Genomic DNA, 23026 nt, shown 5'->3' with positions numbered 1-23026 from the left:
AGACCATATAACTGGTCATTGTTACCACCCTTCACTCTCAAACCAGTCATAGAATGAACTGTTAATTCTTAATTTTTCTGCACCACCGTGTCTTGCCTGTAGAGAGCGCACAAGAACACCAAGGTGTCAAACCAGCCCTTTTCCTCTTTCCAGCACAATGCATTCTGGGAAAGATAGTTCATTCTAATATCACTGCCACTTGAGGTCAACAGTTTCCTAGTCAGTGATTTTCGCTGTGATTCTATTTAAAAAAAGGCATCTTCTGGTTTCATATAAAGAGCATAAGATGCAGTCGGAGGATGCACGCTATCTGAAACGGTAAAGATGAAGTTGTCATTTCGTCAACCTGTTCTGTATCTCGCTGAGAATGTTAATAATGGAAAGCCTTATCATGCTATAGCAGCATACCACCTTGCTAGTTCATTTGCATGCTAATCGTATAGCTAGCTAGCCTACAGTAGCCTACTTATTTTGTTACTTAAAGATAAAATGTTAGATGTAGACATTGTGTTGTTGTTAATAATGTTGTTTTGTATCTGCCCGGATGCGGTAACTTCAACAACAGCTGTGATAGAGAACAAATCTCAGTCCATCCCATCAATGGGTGTGGACAATGTTAGCCTCGCTAGCTAGCTGTCATATTTATGCATTGCAGTCAAATGCGGCCAAGTTAGTTGATTCTAAGGTACATTTTAAAATGAAAAGTTAACGAAAATATTTTATTCTTCCTTATGATGACCGCAGGAAAGTGAAGGGTGGTAGCCTGGACGTGCACCCTACAGAGAAAGCCCTGGTTGTTCAGTATGAGGTGGAGGCGACCATCCTTGGAGAGACCGGAGACGAGATGCTGGGAGACCGCAAGAAGTGTCAGAAGATGTAAGCATGGTTTCAGCACAGTCAACAAACGGTGTAAATATTATGTGGTGTTTTGGTCTGTGATTTAAATAGTCTGGCTCTGCCACTTTCTTTGGTAAACTGAGAGATGTGGCTGGGGAAATGTAGCTAGGCTAATTCTAATCTATTCCCCTCTATTCCTCTCTATTCTATTCCCTCTATTCCTCTCTAATCCTCTCTATTCTATTCCCCTCTATTCCTCTCTAATCCTCTCTATTCTATTCCTCTCTAATCCTCTCTATTCTATTCCTCTCTAATCCCCTCTATTCCATTCCCCTCTATTCCTCTCTAATCTATTCCCTCTATTCCATTCCCCGCTATTCCTCTCTATTCTATTCCCCTCTTCCATTACCCTCTATTCCTCTCTATTCTATTCCCCTCTATTCCATTCCTCTATTCCTCTCTATTCTATTCCCCTCTATTCCATTACGCTCTATTCCTCTCTATTCTATTCCCTCTATTCCATTACCCTCTATTCCTCTCTATTCTATTCCCCTCTATTCCATTCCCCTCTATTCCTCTCTATTCCATTCCCCTCTATTCCATTCCCCTCTATTCCTCTCTATTCTATTCTATTCCCCTCTATTCTATTCCCTCTATTCTATTCCCCTCTATTCTATTCCCCTCTATTCTATTCCTCTCTATTCTATTCCCCTCGATTCTATTCCCCTCGATTACATTCTACTGTACTGTCTCACTCCGTCCCTGTCAGTATTCGTCTGAAGAGCCTGAATACGAACACAGACGTTGCAGCCCTGGCCCGTAAGGTGGTTGAGGAGTGTAAACTCATCCATCCCTCCAAGCTGTCAGAGGTGGAGCAGCTGCTCTTCTATCTACAGAACCGCAAGAAGGCCAGCGGGAAAGGTGAGCATCGAAATCAACTGTCCCCTCTGAAACACATACCACAGATAACTATAGGTCAACTCCATAGTTTATGAAACAGTTATTGTGTCATTCTACTGTAAGGTCTATTCAATAACAGTTTAGTTCTATGTTAACCAGTGATGCATTCCTCTGTAAGGTCTATGCTATAACAGTTTAGTTCTATGTTAACCAGTGATGCATTCCTCTGTAAGGTCTATGCTATAACAGTTTAGTTCTATGTTAACCAATGATGCATTCCTCTGTAAGGTCTATGTTAACCAGTGATGCATTCCTCTGTAAGGTCTATGCTATAACAGTTTAGTTCTATGTTAACCAGTGATGCATTCCTCTGTAAGGTCTATGCTATAACAGTTTAGTTCTATGTTAACCAGTGAATCATTCCTCTGAAAGGTCTATGCTATAACAGTTTAGTTCTATGTTAACCAGTGATGCATTCCTCTGTAAGGTCTATGCTATAACAGCTTAGTTCTATGCTAAACAGTGAATCATTCCATTTCTCTGCAGCAGAGAAGAGAGTGGTGAAACCTAGAGACCTAACTCCATTTGAAGGAATGGAGGTGAGTAGTTAGCTTCAGCAATGCTACTAATCATAACAATACATTTCACTAGATAGATGAGGAGGCTAACGTCAACATGGTGTCTCTGTTCTAGATAGATGAGGTGGCTAACGTCAACATGGTATCTTTGTTCTAGATAGATGAGGAGGCTAACATCAACCATGCTAATAATCATAACAATACATTTGACTAGATTGATGAGGAGGCTAACATCAACAATGCTAATAATCATAACAATACATTTGACTAGATTGATGAGGAGGCTAACATCAACAATGCTAATAATCATAACAATACATTTGACTAGATAGATGAGGAGGCTAACATCAACAATGCTAATAATCATAACAATACATTTGACTAGATAGATGAGGAGGCTAACGTCAACAATGCTAATAATCATAACAATACATTTGACTAGATAGATGAGGAGGCTAACGTCAACATGGTGTCTCTGTTCTAGATAGATGAGGAGGCTAATGTCAACATGGTGTCTCTGTTCTAGATAGATGAGGAGGCTAATGTCAACATGGTGTCTCTGTTCTAGATAGATGAGGAGGCTAATGTCAACATGGTGTCTCTGTTCGAGATAGATGAGGTGGCTAACGTCAACATGGTGTCTCTGTTCTAGATAGATGAGGAGGCTAACGTCAACATGGTGTCTCTGTTCTAGATAGATGAGGAGGCTAATGTCAACATGGTGTCTCTGTTCTAGATAGATGAGGAGGCTAACGTCAACATGGTGTCTCTGTTCTAGATAGATGAGGAGGCTAATGTCAACATGGTGTCTCTGTTCTAGATAGATGAGGAGGCTAATGTCAACAAGGTGTCTCTGTTCTAGATAGATGAGGAGGCTAATGTCAACATGGTGTCTCTGTTCTAGATAGATGAGGAGGCTAATGTCAACATGGTGTCTCTGTTCTAGATAGATGAGGAGGCTAACATCAACAAGGTGGAAGAGTATGTAGAGCTGCTGTATGAAGGTATGGAGGAGAAGGTGAAAGGGGCTACACTCATCCTACACCTGGCCAGGAACCCTGTCAACCTGGAGGAACTACTAGAGAATGGTAAGGAGAGGGGGAGAGACGGAGAAGGCATAACATTGCATTAAAGTGTAAACCATCAGGACAGTGGCCCTGCTCTGGTCCGTATGTCTAAGGTTCTGTTTGTGTGTCTGTCTCTCTGTCCTGTAGAAACGGCTCTAGGAGCCCTGGCCAGAGTGCTGCGGGAGGACTGGAAGCAGAGTGTTGAGCTTGCCACCACCATCATCTATGTTTTCTTCTGCTTCTCCAGGTAAATACTAGAGGGGAGGGGAGAAGAGAGGGAGAAGAGGTAGGAGAGGGGAGAGAGAGATTTTGGACAGACCACTTTATCCTGTTGACTCGTAACCCATCGGTTGCTAGCTGGCCTTTCTAACTGCTAGTCTACCTGCCGCCCCATCTGATACTTTATAAGACGGCTTTACCCAGAAGGCCTTTTGCTTTTCTGTTGTTCCATTCTGTGTTAGTGGAGTGTAAATGCTTCAACTCTATTCAGGCTTATTGAAGGCTGCCACCTGCTGTTAATCTTATTCAACTTTATTATACACTGCTCAAAAAAATATTCCTCTTTAAGGAATACCTAGGATAGGATAAAGCAATCCTTCTCACCCCCCTTAAATGATTTAGATGCACTATTGTAAAGTGGCTGTTCCACTGGATGTCATAAGGTGAATTCACCAATTTGTAAGTCGCTCTGGATAAGAGCGTCTGCCAAATGACGTAAATGTAAATAAAGGGAACACTTAACTTCAAGTCAATCACACTTCTGTGAAATCAAACTGTCCACTTAGGAAGCAACACGGATTAACAATAAATTTCACATGCTGTTGTGCAAATGGAATAGACAACAGGTTGAAGTTGTAGGCAATTAGCAAGACACCCCCAATAAAGGAGTGGTTCTGCAGGTGGGGACCACAGACCACTTCTCAGTTCCTATGCTTCCTGGCTGATGTTTTGGTCACTTTTGAATGCTGGCGGTGCTTTCACTCTAGTGGTAGCATGAGACGGAGTCTACAACCCACACAAGTGGCTCAGGTAGTGCAACTCATCCAGGATGGCACATCAATGCGAGCTGTGGCAAGAAGGTTTGCTGTGTCTGTTAGCGTAGTGTCCAGAGCATGGAGGCGCTACCAGGAGACAGGCCAGCACATCAGGAGACGTAGAGGAGGCCGTAGGAGGGCAACAACCCAGCAGCAGGACCGCTACCTCCGCCTTTGTGCAAGGAGGAGCAGGAGGAGCACTGCCAGAGCCCTGCAAAATAACCTCCAGCAGGCCACAAATGTGCATGTGTCTGCTCAAACGGTCAGAAACAGACTCCATGAGGGTGGTATGAGGGCCCGACGTCCACAGGTGGGGGTTGTACTTACAGCCCAACACTGTGCAGGACGTTTGGCATTTGCCAGAGAACACCAAGATTGGCAAATTCGCCACTGGCGCCCTGTGCTTTTCACAGATGAAAGCAGGATCACACTGAGCACGTGACAGACGTGACAGAGTCTGGAGACGCCGTGGAGAACGTTCTGCTGCCTGCAACATCCTCTAGCATGACTGGTTTGGCGGTGGGTCAGTCATGGTGTGAGTGGCATTTCTTTGGGGGCCGCACGGCCCTCCATGTGCTCGCCAGAGGTAGCCTGACTGCCATTAGGTACCGAGAGGAGATCCTCAGACCCCTTGTGAGACCATATGCTGGTGCGGTTGGCCCTGGGTTCCTCCTAATGCAAGACAATGCTAGACCTCATGTGGCTGGAGTGTGTCAGCAGTTCCTGCAAGAGGAAGGCATTGATGCTATGGACTGGCCCGCCCGTTCCCCAGACCTGAATCCAATTGAGCACATCTGGGACATCATGTCTCGCTCCATCCACCAACACCACGTTGCACCACAGACTGTCCAGGAGTTGGCAGATGCTTTAGTCCAGGTCTGGGAGGAGATCCCTCAGGAGACCATCCGCCACCTCATCAGGAGCATGCCCAGGCGTTGTAGGGAGGTCATACAGGCACATGGAGGCGACACACACTACTGAGCCTCATTTTGACTTGTTTTAAGGACATTACATCAAAGTTGGATCAGCCTGTAGTGTGGTTTTCCACTTTAATTTTGAGTGCGACTTCAAATCCAGACCTCCATGGGTTGATAAATTTGATTACCCATTGATCATTTTTGTGTGATTTTGTTGTCATCACATTCAACTATGTAAAGAAGAAAGTATTTAATAAGAATATTTCATTCATTCAGATCTAGGATGTGTTATTTTAGTGTTCCCTTTATTTTTTTGAGCAGTGTATATCCAATACAGTCTACTTCTCTACTAGAGAAACACAGAACTTCTAATGAATACAAGTCTATTATTTTATTCAGAGGAGAAAAATTAAATAAACTGTCTGCGCTGTCATTATCCTGTTGTCGAATTGCTTCATCTGGTTCAGAACAGAAAAGGGGTGATTGTCTAAAATAAACCACCAAAACGCTCCAAACATTTTCTCAGAAAGCAGTGATTAAGTTACCAGCTACATCGGGCCGCTGTCACAGGACCATTAAAGGATGAAAATAACCGGATTCTGAGAGTTGTTTTCTCTGAGGCCTGAATTATTCTGTTTCCAACTGGAACGTGGGTGAGATTTATCTTGGACAGCAGATGTGGGGTTTAGCTTTGATAGCTAAAGGTGGTTTTTAGCTTTGATAGCTAATGGTGGGTTTTAGATTTGATAGCTAAAGGTGGGTTCGGGCTTTGATAGCTAAAGGTGGGTTTTAGCTTTGATAGCTAAAGGTGGGGTTTTAGCTTTGATAGCTAATGGTGGGGTTTAGATTTGATAGCTAAAGGTTGGTTTTAGCTTTGATAGCTAATGGTGGGTTTTAGATTTGATAGCTAAAGGTGGGTTCGGGCTTTGAGAGCTCAAGGTGGGTTTTAGCTTTGATAGCTAAAGGTGGGGTTTTAGCTCTTTACACTCTGGGAGGGGGACACCTTGGAGTCAACCGTGATGGAGAGGTCTTGAAGCAGGAAGGCTTTCCCCAGGAAGAAGAGCAGCTCTGTCTTGTTGAGCTTGAGGCGGTGGGCCAATATCCAAGCTGGGGTATCTGCCAGGCACGCAAAGAAGCATGACGCCACCTTGAGTGACATCTGCATAGCAGTGATAGGAGAGACCATGTGAGGATTTGACAGAGCTGAGTTACTTGGTCTATAGAGAGAAGAGGAGAGGGCCTAGAAGCGAGCCCTGGGGGACACCAGTAGTGAGAGTACATGGTGCAGACACAGATTTTCTCCACGGGTAGGCTGAAATCCAAGAGTGTGAGACTGAGATGCCCAGCCCTGAAAGGTTGGAGAGGAGGATCTGATAGAGCCTGAGACACCCAGCCCTGAGAGGATAGAGAGGAGGATCTGATAGAGCCTGAGACACCCAGCCCTGAGAGGAGGATCTGATAGAGCCTGAGACGCCAAGCCCTGAGAGGGTGGAGAGGAGGATCTGATAGAGCCTGAGACACCCAGCCCTGAGAGGGTGGAGAGGGGAATCTGATAGAGCCTGAGACACCCAGCCCTGAGAGGAGGATCTGATAGAGCCTGAGACGCCCAGCCCTGAGAGGGTGGAGAGGAGGATCTGATAGAGCCTGAGACGCCCAGCCCTGAGAGGGTGGAGAGGAGGATCTGATAGAGCCTGAGACGCCCAGCCCTGAGAGGGTGGAGAGGAGGATCTGATAGAGCCTGAGACGCCCCAGCCCTGAGAGGAGGATCTGATAGAGCCTGAGACGCCCGGCCCTGAGAGGAGGATCTGATAGAGCCTGAGACGCCCGGCCCTGAGTGGGTGGAGAGGAGGATCTGATAGAGCCTGAGACCTCCAGCCCTGAGAGGGTGGGAGAGGAGGATCTGATAGAGCCTGAGACACCCAGCCCTGAGAGGAGGATCTGATAGAGCCTGAGACCTCCAGCCCTGAGTGGATGGAGAGGAGGATCTGATAGAGCCTGAGACACCCAGCCCTGAGTGGGTGGAGAGGAGGATCTGATAGAGCCTGAGACGCCCAGCCCTGAGAGGGTGGAGAGGAGGACCTGATAGAGCCTGAGACACCCAGCCCTGAGAGGGTGGAGAGGAGGATCTGGTAGAGCCTGAGACGCCCAGCCCTGAGAGGGTGGAGAGGAGGACCTGATAGAGACTGAGACACCCAGCCCTGAGAGGGTGGAGAGGAGGATCTGATGGAGTCTGAGACACCCAGCCCTGAGAGGAGGATCTGATAGAGCCTGAGACACCCAGCCCTGAGAGGGTGGAGAGGAGGATCTGATAGAGCCTGAGACGCCCAGCCCTGAGAGGGTGGAGAGGAGGATCTGATAGGGCCTGAGACACCCAGCCCTGAGAGGAGGATCTGATAGAGCCTGGAGACGCCCAGCCCTGAGAGGGTGGAGAGGAGGATCTGATAGAGACTGAGACGCCCAGCCCTGAGAGGAGGATCTGATAGAGCCTGAGACGCCCAGCCCTGAGAGGGTGGAGAGGAGGACCTGATAGAGACTGAGACACCCAGCCCTAAGAGGGTGGAGAGGAGGATCTGATGGAGCCTGAGACGCCCAGCCCTGAGAGGGTGGAGAGGAGGATCTGATAGAGACTGAGACGCCCAGCCCTGATAGGGTGGAGAGGAGGACCTGATAGAGCCTGAGACGCCCAGCCCTGAGAGGGTGGAGAGGAGGATCTGATAGAGACTGAGACGCCCAGCCCTGAGAGGGTGGAGAGGAGGATCTGATAGAGACTGAGACGCCCAGCCCTGAGAGGGTGGAGAGGAGGACCTGATAGAGACTGAGACACCCAGCCCTGAGAGGGTGGAGAGGAGGATCTGATGGAGCCTGAGACGCCCAGCCCTGAGAGGGTGGAGAGGAGGATCAGATAGAGCCTGAGACGCCCAGCCCTACAGTCCCTGGTTCGATTGGGAGTCCCATAGGGGCGGCACACAATGGTGCTTTCAAGACAACTGGCAAACAAAGGTTGAAACATGATATCAGTGATCTTCAGGTCAGAGCTCTAGAAAGATGTCCGAGTTCCGACTTGGAATCCCGAATTGGATGACCATTCAAAACGTATTTTCCCAGTCGGAGCTCGTTCCCAGTTGTCTTGAACTCACTGAAGTCTGACAGTTCCCAGTTCTGAGTTTCCAGTTGTTTTGAACGCAGCAGAAGTCATGCTGGATGAGCAGCACGCCAATGTTGAATGTTTATCCTTTCGCTTGGAAAAGAGACCCTTAAACCCAGACTTGGCCACACACCCACTCCACTGAATAGCAGGCTAATGTTTGCTTTACAATGCTTGCAGTTCGCCACGGAGCCTGTGTAATGTTTATGGCCGATGAGCACCGATACTATACTTTTTCTTCGTGATTTCTCTTCATATGACAAGGATTGAAAAGGATTTGCAAGTTGATTGTCGACTTGATTCATGATGACTGCTTGTCGAGCTTGATGTCAACAGTCCAATCAAAGCGACTGTAGATTTGACGTCTTTTGTCTGTGGCCAATGACCTTGAGCCTTCTTGGATGGGCACTTCTAATGTAACTCTATGGCAGCACCCAAGGGGCTTGAATTTTGAGCTCTCCCTGTAGATGTTGCGGTGACGTAGTGTCTCCATGAGTGACAGAACGCTGAGCCAATCACGCGCAACTAGAGAACATTACCAACCCTGCGCTCCGTATTTTCCACTGGCTGGCCCACCACCACAGAATGCATTGAGTTGAGCTGAAACACCTGTGTTTTGGAAATGCCTTATTCAAGAACGCAAAAAAGAGACCATGTTTGTATGCGACTTTATTAACTTGATGATATATAGATTTGTTTAAACATGGTTTGTAAATTGATCTGTGACACGTATTAAGGCCAAAATAACATGCCCCACCTGCCCTGAATGACAGGTTACCACTGATCATACAGGAAATGTCACCACTGATCATACAGGAAATGTCACCACTGATCATACAGGAAATGTCACCACTGATCATACAGGAAATGTCACCACTGATTATACAGGAAATGTCACCACTGATCATACAGGAAATGTCACCACTGATTATACAGGAAATGTCACCACTGATCATACAGGAAATGTCACCACTGATTATACAGGAAATGTCACCACTGATTATACAGGAAAAAGAGTGCCATTTGTGTAGTAGTGTTCCTCCAGTATATGAATTGCTTGTCCCCTGTTCTGTCCCTACTTTCTCCCAGTTCCGTGGCCTATACAGTTGACCTATACTATAGTATATTTAGTCTAGTATATCATTATTAATCCTCTAACCCTATAGTATATCAGTATTAATCCTCTAACTCTATAGTATATCAGTATTAATCCTCTAACTCTATAGTATATCAGTATTAATCCTCTAACTCTATAGTATATCAGTATTAATCCTCTAACTCTATAGTATATCAGTATTAATCCTCTAACCCTATAGTATATCAGTATTAATCCTCTAACTCTATAGTATATCAGTATTAATCCTCTAACCCTATAGTATATCAGTATTAATCCTCTAACTCTATAGTATATCAGTATTAATCCTCTAACTCTATAGTATATCATTATTAATCCTTAACCCTATAGTATATCAGTATTAATCCTCTAACTCTATAGTATATCAGTATTAATCCTCTAACTCTATAGTATATCAGTATTAATCCTCTAACTCTATAGTATATCAGTATTAATCCTCTAACTCTATAGTATATCAGTATTAATCCTCTAACTCTATAGTATATCAGTATTAATCCTCTAACTCTATAGTATATCAGTATTAATCCTCTAACCCTATAGTATATCAGTATTAATCCTCTAACTCTATAGTATATCAGTATTAATCCTCTAACTCTATAGTATATCAGTATTAATCCTCTAACTCTATAGTATATCAGTATTAATCCTAACCCTATAGTATATCAGTATTAATCCTCTATAGTATATCAGTATTAATCCTCTATAGTATATCAGTATTAATCCTCTATAGTATATCAGTATTAATCCTCTAACTCTATAGTATATCAGTATTAATCCTCTAACTCTATAGTATATCAGTATTAATCCTCTAACTCTATAGTATATCAGTATTAATCCTCTAACTCTATAGTATATCAGTATTAATCCTCTAACTCTATAGTATATCAGTATTAATCCTCTAACTCTATATAGTATATCAGTATTAATCCTCTAACTCTATAGTATATAGTATATCTATAGTATATTAATCCTAACTCTATAGTATATCAGTATTAATCCTCTAACTCTATAGTATATCAGTATTAATCCTCTAACTCTATAGTATATCAGTATTAATCCTCTAACTCTATAGTATATCAGTATTAATCCTCTAACTCTATAGTATATCAGTATTAATCCTCTAACCCTATAGTATATCAGTATTAATCCTCTAACTCTATAGTATATCAGTATTAATCCTCTAACTCTATAGTATATCAGTATTAATCCTCTAACTCTATAGTATATCAGTATTAATCCTCTAACTCTATAGTATATCAGTATTAATCCTCTAACTCTATAGTATATCAGTATTAATCCTCTAACTCTATAGTATATCAGTATTAATCCTCTAACTCTATAGTATATCAGTATTAATCCTCTAACTCTATAGTATATCAGTATTAATCCTCTAACTCTATAGTATATCAGTATTAATCCTCTAACTCTATAGTATATCAGTATTAATCTCTATAGTATATCAGTATTAACTCTATAGTATATCAGTATTAATCCTCTAACTCTATAGTATATCAGTATTAATCCTCTAACTCTATAGTATATCAGTATTAATCCTCTAACTCTATAGTATATCAGTATTAATCCTCTAACTCTATAGTATATCAGTATTAATCCTCTAACTCTATAGTATATCAGTATTAATCTAACTCTATAGTATATCAGTATTAATCCTCTAACTCTATAGTATATCAGTATTAATCTATAGTATATCAGTATTAATCTAACTCTATAGTATATCAGTATTAATCCTCTAACTCTATAGTATATCAGTATTAATCCTCTAACTCTATAGTATATCAGTATTAATCCTCTAACTCTATAGTATATCAGTATTAATCCTCTAACCCTATAGTATATCAGTATTAATCCTCTAACTCTATAGTATATCAGTATTAATCCTCTAACTCTATAGTATATCAGTATTAATCCTCCTCTATAGTATATCAGTATTAATCCTCTAACTCTATAGTATATCAGTATTAATAACCCTATAGTATATCTAACTCTATAGTATATCAGTATTAATCCCCTAACTCTATAGTATATCAGTATTAATCCTCTAACCCTATAGTATATCAGTATTAATCTAACTCTATAGTATATCAGTATTAATCCTCTAACCCTATAGTATATCAGTATTAATCCTCTAACCCTATAGTATATCAGTATTAATCTAACTCTATAGTATATCAGTATTAATCCCCTAACTCTATAGTATATCAGTATTAATCCTCTAACTCTATAGTATATCAGTATTAATCCTCTAACTCTATAGTATATCAGTATTAATCCTCTAACCCTATAGTATATCAGTATTAATCCTAACTCTATAGTATATCAGTATTAATCCTCTAACTCTATAGTATATCAGTATTAATCCTAACCCTATAGTATATCAGTATTAATCCCTAACTCTATAGTATATCAGTATTAATCCTCTAACCCTATAGTATATCAGTATTAATCCTCTAACTCTCTAACTCTATAGTATATCAGTATTAATCCTCTAACTCTATAGTATATCAGTATTAATCCTCTAACCTATAGTATATCAGTATTAATCCTCTAACTCTATAGTATATCAGTATTAATCCTCTAACTCTATAGTATATCAGTATTAATCCTCTAACTCTATAGTATATCAGTATTAATCCTCTAACTCTATAGTATATCAGTATTAATCCTAACTCTATAGTATATCAGTATTAATCCTAACTCTATAGTATATCAGTATTAATCTAACCCTATAGTATATCAGTATTAATCCTCTAACTCTATAGTATATCAGTATTAATTAATCCAGTATTAATCTAACTCTATAGTATATCAGTATTAATCCTCTAACTCTATAGTATATCAGTATTAATCCTATAGTATATCTAACTCTATAGTATATCAGTATTAATCTAACTCTATAGTATATCAGTATTAATCCCCTCTATAGTATATCAGTATTAATCCTCTAACTCTATAGTATATCAGTATTAATCCTCTAACTCTATAGTATATCAGTATTAATCCTCTAACTCTATAGTATATCAGTATTAATCCTCTAACTCTATAGTATATCAGTATTAATCCTCTAACTCTATAGTATATCAGTATTAATCCTCTAACTCTATAGTATATCAGTATTAATAACTCTATGGTATATCAGTATTAACTCTATAGTATATCAGTATTAATCCTCTAACTCTATAGTATATCAGTATTAATCTCTAACTCTATAGTATATCAGTATTAATCTCTAACTCTATAGTATATCAGTATTAATCCTAACCCTATAGTATATCAGTATTAATCCTCTAACTCTATAGTATATCAGTATTAATCCTCTAACTCTATAGTATATCAGTATTAATCTAACTCTATAGTATATCAGTATTAATCCTCTAACTCTATAGTATATCAGTATTAATCCTCTATAGTATATCAGTATTAATCCTCTAACTCTATAGTATATCAGTATTAATCCTCTAACTCTATAGTATATCAGTATTAATCCCTAACTCTATAGTATATCAGTATTAATCCTCTAACTCTATAGTATATCAGTATTAATAACCCTCTAACTCTATAGTATATCAGTATTAATCCTATAGTATATCAGTATTAACTCTATAGTATATCAGTATTAATCCTCTAACTCTATAGTATATCAGTATTAATCCTCTAACTCTATAGTATATCAGTATTAATCCTCTAACTCTATAGTATATCAGTATTAATCCTCTAACTCTATAGTATATCAGTATTAATCCCCCTAACTCTATAGTATATCAGTATTAATCCCTAACCCTATAGTATATCAGTATTAATCCTCTAACTCTATAGTATATCAGTATTAATCCTCTAACTCTATAGTATATCAGTATTAATCCTCTAACTCTATAGTATATCAGTATTAATCCTCTAACTCTATAGTATATCAGTATTAATCCTAACCCTATAGTATATCAGTATTAATCCCCTAACTCTATAGTATATCAGTATTAATCCTCTAACTCTATAGTATATCAGTATTAATCCCCTAACTCTATAGTATATCAGTATTAATCCTCTAACTCTATAGTATATCAGTATTAATCCTCTAACTCTATAGTATATCAGTATTAATCCCCTAACCTAACTATAGTATATCAGTATTAATCCTCTAACTCTATAGTATATCAGTATTAATCCTCTAACTCTATAGTATATCAGTATTAATCCTCTAACCCTATAGTATATCAGTATTAATCCTCTAACTCTATAGTATATCAGTATTAATCCCCCTCCTATAGTATATCAGTATTAATCCTCTATAGTATATCAGTATTAATCCCCTAACCCTATAGTATATCAGTATTAATCCTCTATAGTATATCAGTATTAATCCTAATCTTATAGTATATCCTAACCCTATAGTATATCAGTATTAATCCTCTATAGTATATCAGTATTAATCCCCTAACCTCTATAGTATATCAGTATTAATCCTCTATAGTATATCAGTATTAATCCTCTAACTCTATAGTATATCAGTATTAATCCTCTAACTCTATAGTATATCAGTATTAATCCTCTAACTCTATAGTATATCAGTATTAATCCTCTAACTCTATAGTATATCAGTATTAATCCTCTAACTCTATAGTATATCAGTATTAATCCTCTAACCCTATAGTATATCAGTATTAATCCTCTAACTCTATAGTATATCAGTATTAATCCTCTAACTCTATAGTATATCAGTATTAATCCTCTAACTCTATAGTATATCAGTATTAATCCCCTAACTCTATAGTATATCAGTATTAATCCCCTAACCTATAGTATATCAGTATTAATCCCCTCTAACTCTATAGTATATCAGTATTAATCCTCTAACCCTATAGTATATCAGTATTAATCCTCTAACTCTATAGTATATCAGTATTAATCCCCTAACTCTATAGTATATCAGTATTAATCCTCTAACTCTATAGTATATCAGTATTAATCCCCTAACTCTATAGTATATCAGTATTAATCAGTATTAATCCTCTAACCCATAGTATATCAGTATTAATCCTCTAACTCTATAGTATAATCAGTATTAATCCTAACTCTATGTATATCAGTATTAATCCTCTAACTCTATAGTATATCAGTATTAATTTCTAACTCTATAGTATATCAGTATTAATCCTAACTCTATAGTATATCAGTATTAATCCTCTAACTCTATAGTATATCAGTATTAATCCTAACTCTATAGTATATCAGTATTAATCCTAATCTTATAGTATATCAGTATTAATCCTCTAACTCTATAGTATATCAGTATTAATCCTAATCTTATAGTATATCAGTATTAATCCTCTAACTCTATAGTATATCAGTATTAATCCTAATCTTATAGTATATCAGTATTAATCCTCTAACTCTATAGTATATCAGTATTAATCCTAACTCTATAGTATATCAGTATTAATCCTCTAACTATATAGTATATCAGTATTAATCCTCTAACTCTATAGTATATCAGTATTAATCCTCTAACTCTATAGTATATCAGTATTAATCCTCTAACTTTCTATAGTATATCAGTATTAATCCTCTAACTCTATAGTATATCAGTATTAATCCTCTAACTCTATAGTATATCAGTATTAATCATCTAACTCTATAGTATATCAGTATTAATCCTCTAACTCTATAGTATATCAGTATTAATCCTCTAACTCTATAGTATATCAGTATTAATCTCTATAGTATATCAGTATTAATCCTCTAACCCTATAGTATATCAGTATTAATCCTCTAACCCTATAGTATATCAGTATTAATCCTCTAACTCTATAGTATATCAGTATTAATCCTCTATAGTATATCAGTATTAATCCTCTAACCCTATAGTATATCAGTATTAATCCTCTAACCCTATAGTATATCAGTATTAATCTCTAACTCTATAGTATATCAGTATTAATCCTCTAACTCTATAGTATATCAGTATTAATCCTCTAACCCTATAGTATATCAGTATTAATCCTCTAACTCTATAGTATATCAGTATTAATCCTCTAACTCTATAGTATATCAGTATTAATCCTCTAACTCTATAGTATATCAGTATTAATCCTAACTCTATAGTATATCAGTATTAATCCTCTAACCTATAGTATATCAGTATTAATCCTCTAACTCTATAGTATATCAGTATTAATCCCCCTAACTCTATAGTATATCAGTATTAATCCTCTATAGTATATCAGTATTAATCCTCCTAACTCTATAGTATATCAGTATTAATCCCCCTAACTCTATAGTATATCAGTATTAACTCTAACTCTATAGTATATCAGTATTAATCCTCTAACTCTATAGTATATCAGTATTAATCCTCTAACTCTATAGTATATCAGTATTAATCCTCTAACTCTATAGTATATCAGTATTAATCCTCTAACTCTATAGTATATCAGTATTAATCCTCTAACTCTATAGTATATCAGTATTAATCCTCTAACCCTATAGTATATCAGTATTAATCCTCTAACTCTATAGTATATCAGTATTAATCCTCTAACTCTATAGTATATCAGTATTAATCCTCTAACTCTATAGTATATCAGTATTAATCCTCTAACCCTATAGTATATCAGTATTAATCCCTAACTCTATAGTATATCAGTATTAATCCCCTAACCCTATAGTATATCAGTATTAATCCTCTAACTCTATAGTATATCAGTATTAATCCTCTAACTCTATAGTATATCAGTATTAATCCTCTAACTCTATAGTATAATCTAACTCTATAGTATATCAGTATTAATCCCTAACTCTATAGTATATCAGTATTAATCCTCTAACTCTATAGTATATCAGTATTAATCCCCTAACTCTATAGTATATCAGTATTAATCCCCTAACTCTATAGTATATCAGTATTAATCCTCTAACCCTATAGTATATCAGTATTAATCCCCTAACCCTATAGTATATCAGTATTAATCCTAACTCTATAGTATATCAGTATTAATCCTCTAACTCTATAGTATATCAGTATTAATCCTCTAACTCTATAGTATATCAGTATTAATCCTCTAACCCTATAGTATATCAGTATTAATCCCTAACTCTATAGTATATCAGTATTAATCCCCCTAACTCTATAGTATATCAGTATTAATCCTCTAACCCTATAGTATATCAGTATTAATCCTCTAACCCTAAACCTTCTATCTCCATGTAGTTTCTCCCAGTTCCATGGGCTGGTGACCCACTATAAAATCGGAGCGCTGTGTATGAATGTCATGGAACACGAACTGAAGAGATACGACCTCTGGCAGGACGAACTGCAGAAGAAGACCAGGACATATATCCTTCACTTCAGGCTCTGGGTCTGGGTTAGTGTCTGGGTTAGTGTCTGGGTTAGTGTCTGGGTTAGTGTCTGGGTTAGTGTCTGGGTTAGGGTTTATGGTCTGGGTTAGTGTCTGGATTAGTGTCTGGGTTACGGTTTATGGTCTGGGTTAGGGTCTGGGTCAGGGTTAGTGTCTGGGTTAGGGTTAGGATTAGGGTCTAGGTTAGGTTCTGGGTTAGGGTTACTGTGTGGGTTAGGGTTAATGGTCTGGGTCGGGGGTTAGGTTCTGGGTTAGGGTCTGGTTCTGGGTTAGGGTCTGGATTAGGGTATGAGTTAGTGTCTGGGTTAGGTTCTGGGTTAGGGTCTGGGTTAGGATTAGGGTATGGGTTAGTGTCTGGGTTAGGTTCTGGTTTAGGGTTAGTGTCTGGGTTAGGGTTTATGGTCTGGGTCTGGGTTAGTGTCTGGGTTAGGTTCTGGGTTAGGGTTAATGGTCTGGGTTAGGGTTTATGGTCTGGTTTATGGTCTGGGTTAGGGTCTGGGTTAGTGTCTGGGTCTGGGTTAGGTTCTGGGTTAGGTTCTGAATTAGGATTAGGGTCTGGGGTTAGGTTCTGGGTTAGGGTTAGTGTCTGGGTCTGGGTTAGGTTCTGGTTTAAGGTTAGGGTTAATGTTCTGGGTTAGGGTTTATGGTCTGGGTTAGGGTTTATGGCCTGTGTTAGGGTTAGGATTAGGTTCTGGGTTAGGGTTAGTGTCTGGGTCTGGGTTGGTGTCTGTCTGGGTTATGATTAGGGTCTGGTTAGGTTCTGGGTTAGGGTTAGTGTCTGGTTCTGGGTTAGGTTCTGGGTTAGGTTCTGGGTTAGGGTCTGGGTTAGGATTAGGGTATGGGTTAGGTTCTGGTTTAGGGTTAGTGTCTGGGTTAGGGTTTATGGTCTGGATCTGGGTTAGGGTCTGGGTTAGGTTCTGGGTTAGGGTTAGTGTCTGGAGGTTAGGGTCTGGGTTAAGGTTAATCGTCTGGGTTAGGATTTATGGTCTGGTTTATGGTCTGGGTCTGGGTTAGTGTCTGGGTCTAGGTTAGTGTCTGGTTCTGGGTTAGGTTCTGGGTTAGGTTCTGGGTTAGGGTCTGGGTTAGGATTAGGGTATGGGTTAGGTTCTGGTTTAGGGTTAGTGTCTGGGTTAGGGTTTATGGTCTGGATCTGGGTTAGGGTCTGGGTTAGGTTCTGGGTTAGGGTTAGTGTCTGGGTTAGGGTCTGGGTTAAGGTTAATCGTCTGGGTTAGGATTTATGGTCTGGTTTATGGTCTGGGTCTGTTATGTCTGGGTCTAGGTTAGTGTCTGGGTCTGGGTTAGGTTCTGGGTTAGGGCTAGTGTCTGGGTCTGGGTTAGGTTCTGGTTTAAGGTTAGGGTTTATGGTCTGGGCTAGGGTTAATGTTCTGGTTAGGGTTTATGGCCTGGGTTCGGGTTTATGGCCTGGGTTAGGGTTAGGATTAGGGTCTGTTAGGGTTAGTGTCTGGGTCTGGGTTGGTGTCTGGGTCTGGGGTTAGGATTAGGTCTGGTTAGGTTCTGGGTTAGGGTTAGTGTCTGGTTCTGGGTTAGGTTCTGGGTTAGGGTCTGGGTTAGGGTTTATTTTCCGGGTTAGGTTTATGGTCTGGGTTAGGTTTATGGTCTGGGTTAGGTTTATGGTCTGGGGTTAGGGTCTGGGTTAGTGTCTGGGTTAGAAGATTTATATCCTCTGCATGGCTGTTCACTGTCAGTTTTCTGATTTTTGTTTCTACCTGGTAGTTAATTCCACTCACCTGGTGTCCCAGGTCTGAATCTGTCCCTGATTAGGAGAGGATGAGAACCAGAAGTGTTTAGGACTGACATTGAACACCTCTTCACGGGTTTTTCTAAGCATTCATTTCCTACAACAGATGTTTTCTATGTGATGAGAACGTCTGCTGTGGGAAATGCATGCTGGTCCCAAGGTGTGTCAGTTCCCCATGTACCCCCTTCAGTCTGTCAATCAGAACCCTTCCTTGACTGTAACTACGTGAAGACGACCCTGACAACCAGGCCTTGAGGAAGGAACATGAGAAGGCCTTTAAGAAGTACCAGGGACTACTGGTGAAACAGGAGCAGCTGCTGAGAGGTACCAGTCTAACCCTTAACCCCCACAGTCTAACCCCTAACCCCACAGTCTAACCCCTAACCCCACAGTCTAACCCCTAACCCCACAGTCTAACCCCATAGTCTAACCCCCACAGTCTAACCCCTAACCCTACAGTCTAACCCCTAACCCACAGTCTAACCCCTAACCCCACAGTCTAACCCCTAACCCCACAGTCAACCCTAACCCCACAGTCTAACCCACAGTCTAACCCCTAACCCCACAGTCCCAACCCCTAACTACAGTATAACCCCACAGTCTAACCCCTAACCCCACAGTCTAACCCTAACCCCACAGTTCAACCCCTAACCCCACAGTCTAACCCCTAACCCCACAGTCTAACCCCTAACCCCACAGTCTAACCCTAAAGTCTAACCCCTAACACCCACAGTCTAACCCCCCTAACCCACTTTATAACCCTTTAACACAGTCTAACCCCTAACCCCACAGTCTAACCCCTAACCCCACAGTCTAACCCCTAACCCACAGTCTAACCCCTAACCCCACAGTCAACCCTAACCCCAGTCTAACCCCTAACCCCACACTATAACCCTAACCCCACAGTCTAACCCCTAACCCCACAGTCTAACCCCTAACCCCACAGTCTAACCCCTAACCCCACAGTCTAACCCCTAACCCCACAGTCTAACCCCCCTAACCCCACACTCTAACCCCTAACCCCACACATAACCCCTAACCCCACAGTCTAACCCCACAGTCTAACCCCTAACCCACAGTCTAACCCCCCTAACCCCAGTCTAACCCCTAACCCCACAGTCTAACCCCCCTAACCCCACAGTCTAACCCCTAATCCCACAGTCAACCCCTAACCCCACACTCTAACCCCTAACCCCACAGTCTAACCCCTAACCCCACACTCTAACCCCACAGTATAACCCCCAACAGTCTAACCCCCTAACCCTACAGTCTAACCCCTAACCCCACAGTCTAACCCTAACCCCACAGTCTAACCCCTAACCCCACACTATAACCCCTAACCCCCCTAACCCCACAGTCTAACCCCACAGTCTAACCCCTAACTTACAACCCCTAACCCCAACATCTTACAGTCTAACCCCTAACCCCACAGTCTAACCCCCAATCCCCACTATAACCCCTAACCCCACAGTCTAACCCCTAACCTAACCCCACACTATAACCCCTAACCCCACAGTCTAACCCCTAACCCCACACTCTAACCCCACAGTATAACACCCTAACCCCACAGTATAACCCCTAACCCCACAGTCTAACCCCTAACCCCACAGTCTAACCCCTAACCCCACAGTCTAACCCCTAACCCCACAGTCTAACCCCTAACCCCACAGTCTAACCCACAGTCTAACCCCCTAAACCCACAGTCTAACCCCTAACCCCACAGTCTAACCCCTAACCCCACAGTCTAACCCCTAACCCCACAGTCTAACCCCTAACCCCACAGTCTAACCCCCTAACCCCACAGTCTAACCCCTAACCCCCACAGTCTAACCCTTAACCCCACAGTCTAACCCCAACCCCACAGTCTAAACCTAACCCCACAGTCTAACCCCTAACCCCACAGTCTAACCCCTAACCTCACAGTCTAACCCCTCAACCCCACAGTATAACCCCTAACCCCCACAGTCTAACCCCCAACCCCACACTATAACCCCTAACCCCACAGTCTAACCCCTAACCCCACAGTCTAACTCCCTAACCCCACAGTCTAACCCCTAACCCCACAGTCTAACCCTTAACCCCACAGTCTAACCCTAACCCCCAGTTCAACCCCCAACCCCACAGTCTAACCGCTAACCCCACAGTCTAACCCCCTAACCCCACAGTCTAACCCCCAACCCAATAGGTCAACCCCACAGTCTAAACCCTAAACTCACAGTCTAACCCCTAATCCCACAGTCTAACCCACAGTTCAACCTCTAACCCCACAGTCTACCCCACAGTGATAACCCCTAACCCCACAGTCTAACCCCTAACCCCACAGTCTAACCCCCAACCCCACAGTCTAACCCCCTAACCCCACAGTCTAACCCCTAACCCCACAGTCTAACCCCTAACCCCACAGTCTAACCCCCAACCCCACAGGCCCAACCCCCAACCCCCCAGCTCCAACTCCCTACAGTTCAATCCCTAACCCCACAGTTCAAATTTCCCAACCCCACAGTCTAACCCCTAACCCCCACAGTTCAACTCCTAACCCCACAGTCTAACCCTAACCCCACAGTCTAACTCCCAACCCCACAGTCTAACCCCTAACCCCCAGTCTAACCCCCCAACCCCACAGTCTAACCCCTAACCCCACAGTCTCAACCCCCAATTCCACAGTATAACCCCTAACCCCTAACTTTAATAACCCCTAACCCCACAGTCTAACCCCTAACCCCACAGTCTAACCACACTAACCCCCAACCCCACAGTCTAACCCCTAACCCCACAGTCTAACCCCTAATCCCACAGTCTAACCCCTAACCCCACAGTCTAACCCCCTAACCCCACAGTCTAACCCCCTAACCCCACAGTCTAACCCCTAACCCCACAGTCTAACCCCCTAACCCCACAGTCTAACCCCTAACTCTGGACAGCTCTGTAAAATGTAATGTATTTGAAATGGAATGCATCTCTGTCCTCCCTTCCCTGTGTAGCTGAGTGGGCATTTAGCTGAGTGGGCATTTAGCATCTCTGTCCTCCTTCCCTGTGTAGCTGAGTGGGCATCTCTCCTGTCCTCCTTTACTATCTCTGTCCTTCCCTGAGTGGCATTTACTATCTCTGTCCCTTCCCTGAGTGGGCATTAGCATCTCTGTCCTCCTTCCCTGTGTAGCTGAGTGGGCATTTAGCATCTCTGTCCTCCTTCCCATTTAGCATCTCTGTCCTCCTTCCCTGAGTGGGCATTTAGCATCTTCCCTGGACATTTAGTCCTTCCTGAGTGTAGCATCTCTGTAGTCCTCCCCTGTGTAGCTGAGTGGGCATTTAGGATCTCTGTCCTCCTTCCTGAGTGGACATTTAGCATCTCTGTCCTCCTTCCCTGAGTGGGCATTTAGCATCTCTGTCGTCCTCCCCTGTGTAGCTGAGTGGGCATTTAGCATCTCAGTCCTCCTTCCCTGTGTAGCTGAGTGGGCATTTAGCATCTCTGTCCTCCACTGTGTAGCTGAGTGGGCATTTAGCATCTCTGTCCTCCTTCCCTGTGTAGCTGAGTGGGCATTTATTTCAGTCCTCATCCCCTGTGTAGCTGTGGGCATTTAGCATCTCTGTCCTCCCTGTGTAGCTGAGTGGGCATTTAGCATCTCTGTCCTCCACTGTGTAGCTGAGTGGGCATTTAGCATCGTGTCCTCCATTGTGAATGGGCATTTAGCATCTCTGTCCTCCACTGTGTAGCTGAGTGGGCATTTAGCATCGCTGTCCTCCTCCCCTGTGTAGCTGAGTGGGCATTTAGCATCTCACTCTCTTCCCTGTGTAGCTGAGGGGGCATTTAGCATCTCTGTCCTCCTCTCCTCTAGTTGCTCTGTACCTGTTGTTGAACCTGGCTGAGGACACCAGGACAGAGCTGAAGATGAGAAACAAGAACATCGTCCACATGCTGGTGAAGACCCTGGACCGGGAGAACGAGGAACTACTGGTGCTGGTGGTGTCTTCCTCAAGAAACTCAGCATCTTCCTGGAGAACAAGAATGATATGGTAAGAGAGGGATTGAGAGAGGAATAAGTGAGGAAGAGGGTAAGAGCAAGGGAAAGGAGAGGAGGGGAGATAGTTTATATGGTGGTGGGTCAGGGGTCTAGTTTATATGGTGGTGGGTCAGGGTAGAGTCAGGGGTCTAGTTTATATGGTGGTGGGTCAGGGGTCTAGTTTATATGGTGGTGGGTCAGGGGTAGAGTCAGGGGTCTAGTTTATATGGTAGTGAGTCAGGGGTCTAGTTTATATGGTGGTGGGTCAGGGTAGAGTCAGGGTCTA

The 23026-nt window shown here is 41.8% G+C and overlaps 1 pseudogene; it reads left to right on the top strand.

The window, feature by feature from the left end:
- Positions 1 to 254: 254 nt before the first annotated feature.
- LOC135534705 (kinesin-associated protein 3-like) lies at positions 255 to 22753 on the top strand (annotated as a pseudogene).
- The last annotated feature ends 273 nt before the right edge of the window (positions 22754 to 23026 follow it).

This window comes from Oncorhynchus masou, unplaced genomic scaffold (assembly GCF_036934945.1).
Source record: "Oncorhynchus masou masou isolate Uvic2021 unplaced genomic scaffold, UVic_Omas_1.1 unplaced_scaffold_3847, whole genome shotgun sequence".
NCBI classification, from domain to species: Eukaryota; Metazoa; Chordata; class Actinopteri; order Salmoniformes; family Salmonidae; genus Oncorhynchus; species Oncorhynchus masou.
This window is presented reverse-complemented; position numbering and strand designations above follow the sequence as displayed.